The 9,120-nt window shown below is 37.4% G+C and overlaps 2 non-coding genes across 2 annotated transcripts; both read right to left on the bottom strand.

Annotated features, from left to right (window-relative positions):
* Nucleotides 1-1,241: 1,241 nt before the first annotated feature.
* On the bottom strand, nt 1,242-1,360 carry LOC111739400. The gene has a single exon (XR_002780240.1). It is a non-coding gene; the product is annotated as a 5S ribosomal RNA (ribosomal RNA).
* A 3,078-nt stretch (nt 1,361-4,438) lies between these two features.
* Nucleotides 4,439-4,557, bottom strand: LOC111739415. The gene has a single exon (XR_002780250.1). It is a non-coding gene; the product is annotated as a 5S ribosomal RNA (ribosomal RNA).
* Nucleotides 4,558-9,120: the final 4,563 nt, after the last annotated feature.

The raw sequence follows: 9,120 nt of genomic DNA on the forward strand, positions 1-9,120 counted from the left end.
TAGCCATGCATAACAGGAAAAGGTGCATGAATAATCTTCTTAAGTTATGAAAGCAGAAAATGTGTTATGGATGTTCATGGCATGAAAATATTCTAGCTTGGAGTTTGTGAGTAGGCTGGAAGGAAGAACAGAGGAAGTTGCTCAAACAGGAAGGCATTTGAAAGATGAGTAGATTCAGGCAAGAAATAGAAAAGCAGAGGTGAATAAAGGAGATTTCAAACAGTGAAGAAAAGTGTCTGAAAATCAAGAGATGGGAAAAGTGTAAATTGTAGTTCTAGTACCCAGAGTTTAGAGTACAAAAAAGAAAAGTGGGGGGAAAGAATGGCAGAGAGGGGGTTTGGAACGGTGTGGAAAGTCTTATATGCTGGTAAACAAACAAACAAACAAACAAACAAAACATTTCACTGGGTGGGCTGTAGAAAACAGGAGTGGGGGTCAGAGCAAGGGAGTCTTGTGATTATGCTTCACGGAGGCAGATTCAGGAGAACAAATGAAAGGAAAGAGAATCCAGAGGCAAGAGTGAACCAAAGAAGAAATTAGCAGCTCAAAAAGGGAGGCAGAGCAGCTACCAGGGAGAGCAGGCATCCAGGAGGGACAAGTGAAGAAAACTTGACAGGGTAGAACGTGATCCTATTTGGCCTCCCATATTAATGGTCTTACAAAATAATGGGAAACAAAGCACATCCTTTTTTTCACAAATATGACTGAAGTAATATAAGATATGGTCAAAATGTTAATAAACTAAAATAATTTACTCAACACAAAACATTTTTTTCAATCTGTTATATATCTATGATCTAGGCTAATTTTTCCAGATTTTTTTTGGTTTGTATCTAATTGGTTCAAATTGACAAGTATTTCTCTGAGGGCAGGAAAAGTGTTTTAGTTCTCCAAATCCCAAAGACTGAGCACAAAGGACCTGATGCCTATTAAGCATTCAAAGAAATTTTTTTTTCCAAATTAAACTGTTCTGTTAATACTGACAAAAATTTACATGACTGATTATACAGGTAAGATTTCTGATTACAGATTACTTAAGAGTCTACAACTTTATTACTCCCTTGACAACGTTCTTTTATATCTAAAAAACAATATTATAGAAACAACTCAGTTTATTACTCAGTCGAATAAAATTTTATTTAAGTTTTTTTTTTTTAGGCGAGGCAACCCTTGGTTGACCTCACAGATTGCAAGGACCTTGTCAGTTTACAATCCATTATTTTTTATTTTTTATTTTTTTATGCCTACAGCACCTGGTCTTCCTAGGTGGTCTCCCATCCAAATACTAACCAGGCCAGACCCTGCTTAGCTTCTGAGATCAGATGGGATCAGGCTTGTTCAGGGTGGCATGGCCATAGACTAAGACTGTATTTAAAAAAAAAAAAACTCCATTAAATCTAAAGCACTGAAAAGATGCTTAGGACATACTCTGATCTTCTGAAAGTAGTATGCTATAGAGCAAGGGTCAGCAAACTTTTTCTGTGAAGGTCCAGTTCAGTAAATATTTTAGGTTTTGTCTGCCATGCAGTCTACCACTTGATGTAACTACTCAGCTGTGCTACTGTAGCAGAAAAGTAGCCACAGACAATATATAAATGAATGAGTATGGCTGTGTTCCAATAAAACTTTATTCACAAAAAAGTGATGGCCACATTTGGCCCTTGCAATATATAGTTTGCTGAGCTTGCCCTAGCAGATAACCTAGCTGTGGCAACTGGGTGTCACGGTTTCATTGTTCTTCACTCCTCAGTGTGCATAACTCTGATGAAGTGATTTAAAAAATGATTCTGAGAAAATGGGCTCCAAAGAAAATTTCCACTGCTACTGGAGTGATAAGAGAGAAAAACAAAATGAAGTAGTTCTAAGGAAGTAATGAATTACAGAAGACAAGAGAAATTTGGGGTAAATAAAAAGGAGAATGTAAAGTTTGTGAAAGCAGAATGTGATGCCTCAGATCACTGCTGAGAGAGCCCAACACACATTCTAAGAGGAAATATAAAAATGTGACTAATGAAACCATTTCAGGAAGTATTCCAACTAATGCCAAAAATGTTCATTAATTGAAAGAAAATGTCAAGGAAAGCTTAACCTATTAAAAAAATATATGTTTAAGAAATAGATGAATCTTGACAGAATATTCATGTGAGAGAAAGTCAGAGACTTTGCAAATATGTCTCAAACCATACTTCATGAATTCTGATGATCATACAGAATTTACTTGATAGAGCAGAGGGGAAAGTAAGGAATATTATTATCAAAGTTTAACAATCTATACTTAAACCCATAAAAGAGTCATGACAAAAATTATCTTAACATAATTACATCAGCTTAATGATGCTACCACTAATTCACCATTGAAAGCAACTTACTAGTTCTGTGACCTTGTGGCAGTTACTTTGCCACTCTGTCTCGGGTCCCTCTTGTGTAAAATGCAGGAGGTGTTTGAAGATTAAGCAAGTTAATGCACGTAAAGTGTGCACAACAGCCCCAGCACACAGGAAGCACTCAGATGCTTTCATGCTGCTGTCGCTCCCCTGAGTCTCTTCTCCCCAGCCAGCTTGACTGAATATTCCTCCTTTGCCCTTCTAAGTTTTTCTCCTTCTTGGCTTTCTTTGGGGTGGCCCTGTCTCACACTCTGAGGGCTTTAACCTACCATTTGCTGGAGACTGCTAAATCTCTTTCTCCAATGCTGATTTCTTTTCGAGAATGCATTTCCAACTGTCTACTGGACATTTCCATTGGAATATATCATGGGCACCTGAAACTCAGTGAGTCTGAAAATCAAGCGCATTCCTCTGTATCCCAATAAAACTTTATTCACAAAAAAGTGGTGGCCACATTTGGCCCTTGCAATACAGTTTGCTGAGCCCTTCCTCTGTGTTTTGTTTTAGTTAATGACATCACTACCTATCCTTAAACCAAGCTAGAAACCACAGTTACTTTTAACCATTTCATTTGCAATCTTCCCATTCAACTCACCCCAAGTCCTCTCACTACGATGTCCCAAAATATCTTTTCTAGACATTACTCTCTTTTGCCAACTTAGCGATCTCTGTCTTAGATTATTGCTATCTGCCCCCTGGTTTATCTGCTTCCAATCATTCTCTCATCCAAGCTATCTTTCAATATCATCAGAGTCATCTTTCGTAAAATATATATTTGATCGTGTTATTCTCTATTCTCAATTATTCTCTACTGCTTGAAGGAAATGGGATTCTGGACCTACAAGTGAGCTCCAGAGGCCCAGGGAACCCTCGAAATTGGATACAAAAATCTGTGTGTGTCCTTGATCAAAAAAAGGTCAAGAAACACTAAGAGGATAATTTTAAAACTGCACAGCAGGGTATAATCTGAAATCTTAAACTGCATCTCAGTCACTCTTGTCTTCTACCCTCTGTTTCAGATACTATGTATGGACAACAAAAGATGCTAAATAGATTTCTCGTATCTGTATATTGTAACACTGGCCTGAAAATTCTTAAATTTAAAGCTTCATACTGTACAAAACAAACAGCCTTAAATATTTAGATACATAGTGTGTTTACTTAAGTCTAGAGACATCCTTACTGGTGTCCCTGGATTTTAATGAGGTTAAGAGTACAGACCCTGGAGCCTACTAAGTGTCTAGGTTTGAATCCTGGTTCAGACAATTACCAGCCTATTCACATAGCTTCTCAATGCCTTAGTTTCATGATCTATAAAGATGGAGACAGTAATAGTACGTACCCTTTAGAATTATTCTGAGGATTAAATGAGTTTACAAGTATTGCACTTAAAACTGTGTAAGTGCTTGCTTCTATTATAATTATTTATTGGAACCTATGGCCAGGACTAAAGGTTCTAAGAGACCATGGTCTTACAAAATAACGGGAAACAAAGCACATCCTTTTTTTCACAAATATGACTGAAGTAATATAAGATATGGTCAAAATGTTAATAAACTAAAATAATTTACTCAACACAAAACATTTTTTTCAATCTGTTATATATCTATGATCTAGGCTAATTTTTCCAGATTTTTTTTGGTTTGTATCTAATTGGTTCAAATTGACAAGTATTTCTCTGAGGGCAGGAAAAGTGTTTTAGTTCTCCAAATCCCAAAGACTGAGCACAAAGGACCTGATGCCTATTAAGCATTCAAAGAAATTTTTTTTTCCAAATTAAACTGTTCTGTTAATACTGACAAAAATTTACATGACTGATTATACAGGTAAGATTTCTGATTACAGATTACTTAAGAGTCTACAACTTTATTACTCCCTTGACAACTTTCTTTTATATCTAAAAAACAATATTATAGAAACAACTCAGTTTATTACTCAGTCGAATAAAATTTTATTTGTTTTTTTTTTTAGGCGAGGCAACCCTTGGTTGACCTCACAGATTGCAAGGACCTTGTCAGTTTACAATCCATTATTTTTTATTTTTTATTTTTTTATGCCTACAGCACCTGGTCTTCCTAGGTGGTCTCCCATCCAAATACTAACCAGGCCAGACCCTGCTTAGCTTCTGAGATCAGATGGGATCAGGCTTGTTCAGGGTGGCATGGCCATAGACTAAGACTGTATTTAAAAAAAAAAAACTCCATTAAATCTAAAGCACTGAAAAGATGCTTAGGACATACTCTGATCTTCTGAAAGTAGTATGCTATAGAGCAAGGGTCAGCAAACTTTTTCTGTGAAGGTCCAGTTCAGTAAATATTTTAGGTTTTGTCTGCCATGCAGTCTACCACTTGATGTAACTACTCAGCTGTGCTACTGTAGCAGAAAAGTAGCCACAGACAATATATAAATGAATGAGTATGGCTGTGTTCCAATAAAACTTTATTCACAAAAAAGTGATGGCCACATTTGGCCCTTGCAATATATAGTTTGCTGAGCTTGCCCTAGCAGATAACCTAGCTGTGGCAACTGGGTGTCACGGTTTCATTGTTCTTCACTCCTCAGTGTGCATAACTCTGATGAAGTGATTTAAAAAATGATTCTGAGAAAATGGGCTCCAAAGAAAATTTCCACTGCTACTGGAGTGATAAGAGAGAAAAACAAAATGAAGTAGTTCTAAGGAAGTAATGAATTACAGAAGACAAGAGAAATTTGGGGTAAATAAAAAGGAGAATGTAAAGTTTGTGAAAGCAGAATGTGATGCCTCAGATCACTGCTGAGAGAGCCCAACACACATTCTAAGAGGAAATATAAAAATGTGACTAATGAAACCATTTCAGGAAGTATTCCAACTAATGCCAAAAATGTTCATTAATTGAAAGAAAATGTCAAGGAAAGCTTAACCTATTAAAAAAATATATGTTTAAGAAATAGATGAATCTTGACAGAATATTCATGTGAGAGAAAGTCAGAGACTTTGCAAATATGTCTCAAACCATACTTCATGAATTCTGATGATCATACAGAATTTACTTGATAGAGCAGAGGGGAAAGTAAGGAATATTATTATCAAAGTTTAACAATCTATACTTAAACCCATAAAAGAGTCATGACAAAAATTATCTTAACATAATTACATCAGCTTAATGATGCTACCACTAATTCACCATTGAAAGCAACTTACTAGTTCTGTGACCTTGTGGCAGTTACTTTGCCACTCTGTCTCGGGTCCCTCTTGTGTAAAATGCAGGAGGTGTTTGAAGATTAAGCAAGTTAATGCACGTAAAGTGTGCACAACAGCCCCAGCACACAGGAAGCACTCAGATGCTTTCATGCTGCTGTCGCTCCCCTGAGTCTCTTCTCCCCAGCCAGCTTGACTGAATATTCCTCCTTTGCCCTTCTAAGTTTTTCTCCTTCTTGGCTTTCTTTGGGGTGGCCCTGTCTCACACTCTGAGGGCTTTAACCTACCATTTGCTGGAGACTGCTAAATCTCTTTCTCCAATGCTGATTTCTTTTCGAGAATGCATTTCCAACTGTCTACTGGACATTTCCATTGGAATATATCATGGGCACCTGAAACTCAGTGAGTCTGAAAATCAAGCGCATTCCTCTGTATCCCAATAAAACTTTATTCACAAAAAAGTGGTGGCCACATTTGGCCCTTGCAATACAGTTTGCTGAGCCCTTCCTCTGTGTTTTGTTTTAGTTAATGACATCACTACCTATCCTTAAACCAAGCTAGAAACCACAGTTACTTTTAACCATTTCATTTGCAATCTTCCCATTCAACTCACCCCAAGTCCTCTCACTACGATGTCCCAAAATATCTTTTCTAGACATTACTCTCTTTTGCCAACTTAGCGATCTCTGTCTTAGATTATTGCTATCTGCCCCCTGGTTTATCTGCTTCCAATCATTCTCTCATCCAAGCTATCTTTCAATATCATCAGAGTCATCTTTCGTAAAATATATATTTGATCGTGTTATTCTCTATTCTCAATTATTCTCTACTGCTTGAAGGAAATGGGATTCTGGACCTACAAGTGAGCTCCAGAGGCCCAGGGAATCCTCGAAATTGGATACAAAAATCTGTGTGTGTCCTTGATCAAAAAAAGGTCAAGAAACACTAAGAGGATAATTTTAAAACTGCACAGCAGGGTATAATCTGAAATCTTAAACTGCATCTCAGTCACTCTTGTCTTCTACCCTCTGTTTCAGATACTATGTATGGACAACAAAAGATGCTAAATAGATTTCTCGTATCTGTATATTGTAACACTGGCCTGAAAATTCTTAAATTTAAAGCTTCATACTGTACAAAACAAACAACCTTAAATATTTAGATACATAGTGTGTTTACTTAAGTCTAGAGACATCCTTACCGGTGTCCCTGGATTTTAATGAGGTTAAGAGTACAGACCCTGGAGCCTACTAAGTGTCTAGGTTTGAATCCTGGTTCAGACAATTACCAGTAATGGAACCCGAGCCTATTCACATAGCTTCTCAATGCCTTAGTTTCATGATCTATAAAGATGGAGACAGTAACAGTACGTACCCTTTAGAATTATTCTGAGGATTAAATGAGTTTACAAGTATTGCACTTAAAACTGTGTAAGTGCTTGCTTCTATTATAATTATTTATTGGAACCTATGGCCAGGACTAAAGGTTCTGAGAGATCATCACAAAACAAAACTAACTAATGTTGCCACAAAAGCCTCAACCTTCAGTTAACTGGGTTAATAAACCAGAGAACACTAAAAAAATGGCCCTTTTCACTAATGTTTTTATCAACTGAAAAGTGTTTCAAGCCTACCTGATAAAATTCAGATTTTTCTATTAGCTTACAATAGCTAAAAACATCAGCTCAGAATATTTCCAAAGCACACCACAGGATACATTAAAATAATTCCCTTGTATAGAAAAAACCCCAGACCTGTTCTCCCCTGGGCAGCAAATCAATGAGCCACCTCACTGCTTACAAACTGCCGAACTCGGAGGGAACATGCTAAGTAGAAAACTAGATAAATTAGATAAAGGAGTATTATAACTCAGCTTTCAAACAAACCAGCTTGTTTGCCAGAAGAATGGAGTATCAGGCATTTTAGCATCACCAACCTGGTCAAAAAAAAAAAAAAAAAAACAAGCTGTGAAATGTAGATCCTAACATCATCAAACCTAAGGAAGAATCAAAAGAAGTATGTGATGTAGTGATGTAGCTAATTTTCACCTGAGTGATAAGATTATGTGACATATTTGACAATGCCTTTGTGGAAAATTTGCTACCAAACAACAGCCATTTTGACCCATACCACAAATATTAGCAGTTGTGTAACAGTATTTTTTGTTCCCCAGCAAACTGTCAAAAGGATCACTTCACCATTTATTAATATACATACTTAATAATCAGACCTTCAATTAAAACACAACATTTGAAATGAAGGAAAGAAAAAAGTTCGAATTTCTTATCCTAGTATGATAGGTCCTCCAATTAATTTTCTAACTTTATATTTCATGACAGGCTTCTTGAAATCTTCGACTGAAGAGAACTTCTTGCAATTCCCCTAAACATACCCACTCTGCCTAATCTGTGTTTCTTCTAACAAGAAGTCTTCCAGTTACATCTCCAAAGTCTAACTCTCATCCTTCCTTTAAGACCCTGTGTGGATGACATGAAGCCATTTAACACAGCTCAGCTAGAAGTAATTCTCCAGGTTGTTAACTTCCATAATCCTCGCTCAGCACCTCTGTCCATTTGGACTTTCCTCAGTCCATTTTGATCACAGTTTTTGACACATGTACCTTTTCTTCCCAAGACTGGATGCTCTTTGAGGGCAACAGCCACAGCTGCCCCACCTTTGCAAGCCCGAGTGCACCACAGGCACATCTGCACATGGCAGGTGTTCACACTTTTTGCTAAAGTATGTAAGACATATGCTAAAGTGTGCTAAAGCTCCTCGTGACTGATCACTGAAACCAAGTGGAAAGGAAAATGCATTCAGACAAGCTCTGCTGAAGAAAGGCCGCAGTTAAAAAGATATGCAACAAGACTTGTCTTCTTGTGAAGCAAGTTGAGAGATGAGAATTTTCATGCTACACCCACCTGGGTCAAGGAAACCACCACTTACATTTACCATCCAGTGATTTGCCAACAACTACTAACAGCTGTGCTTTAAAAGCTTCCCTCCCACTCATGTAACTGGTAATACACTTCCAAGTTAGAGAAATCCTAAGATAGCTAGTCCTATGTTTCCCCCACCACAGACTCAAAACACTGCTCACCTCTGGGCTTTGGATAAAGAGCTCTTAGGTATGTACATATAGTGATCGTTTAAATCATTACGTCTAATATACCTCAAACTCTAAATATCCAAGGACCCAAAAAGCAAAAATCAGAGCATCTCACAGATATCAGATCGCACAAGTGCCAAGACAAGGGAAGATTAACAAAAGAAACCCTAACCCATGGCAGTCTAATACTGCTTGGGCATAAGTTCGCTCCTAACAGGCCACTTGGACGATGCTAATTAAAAAGCTTATTAGATCACAAAGGAGAAGCGACTTCACTCTGGATGATGTCCCAGGGCTGTGCTGATCACTGTGTTCTCATCAGACCACTGGATGGCTACCCACTGCCCGTAGTCCTACGTTCACAGATGGCATTTCTCTTCCTACTCAGTTCACAAACTGTTACATAAATGAGTTTTAACATGCACTCTTAAACATAAGTGACTTTCCTAA

This window comes from Pteropus vampyrus, unplaced genomic scaffold (assembly GCF_000151845.1).
Source record: "Pteropus vampyrus isolate Shadow unplaced genomic scaffold, Pvam_2.0 Scaffold2, whole genome shotgun sequence".
Taxonomy (NCBI): Eukaryota; Metazoa; Chordata; class Mammalia; order Chiroptera; family Pteropodidae; genus Pteropus; species Pteropus vampyrus.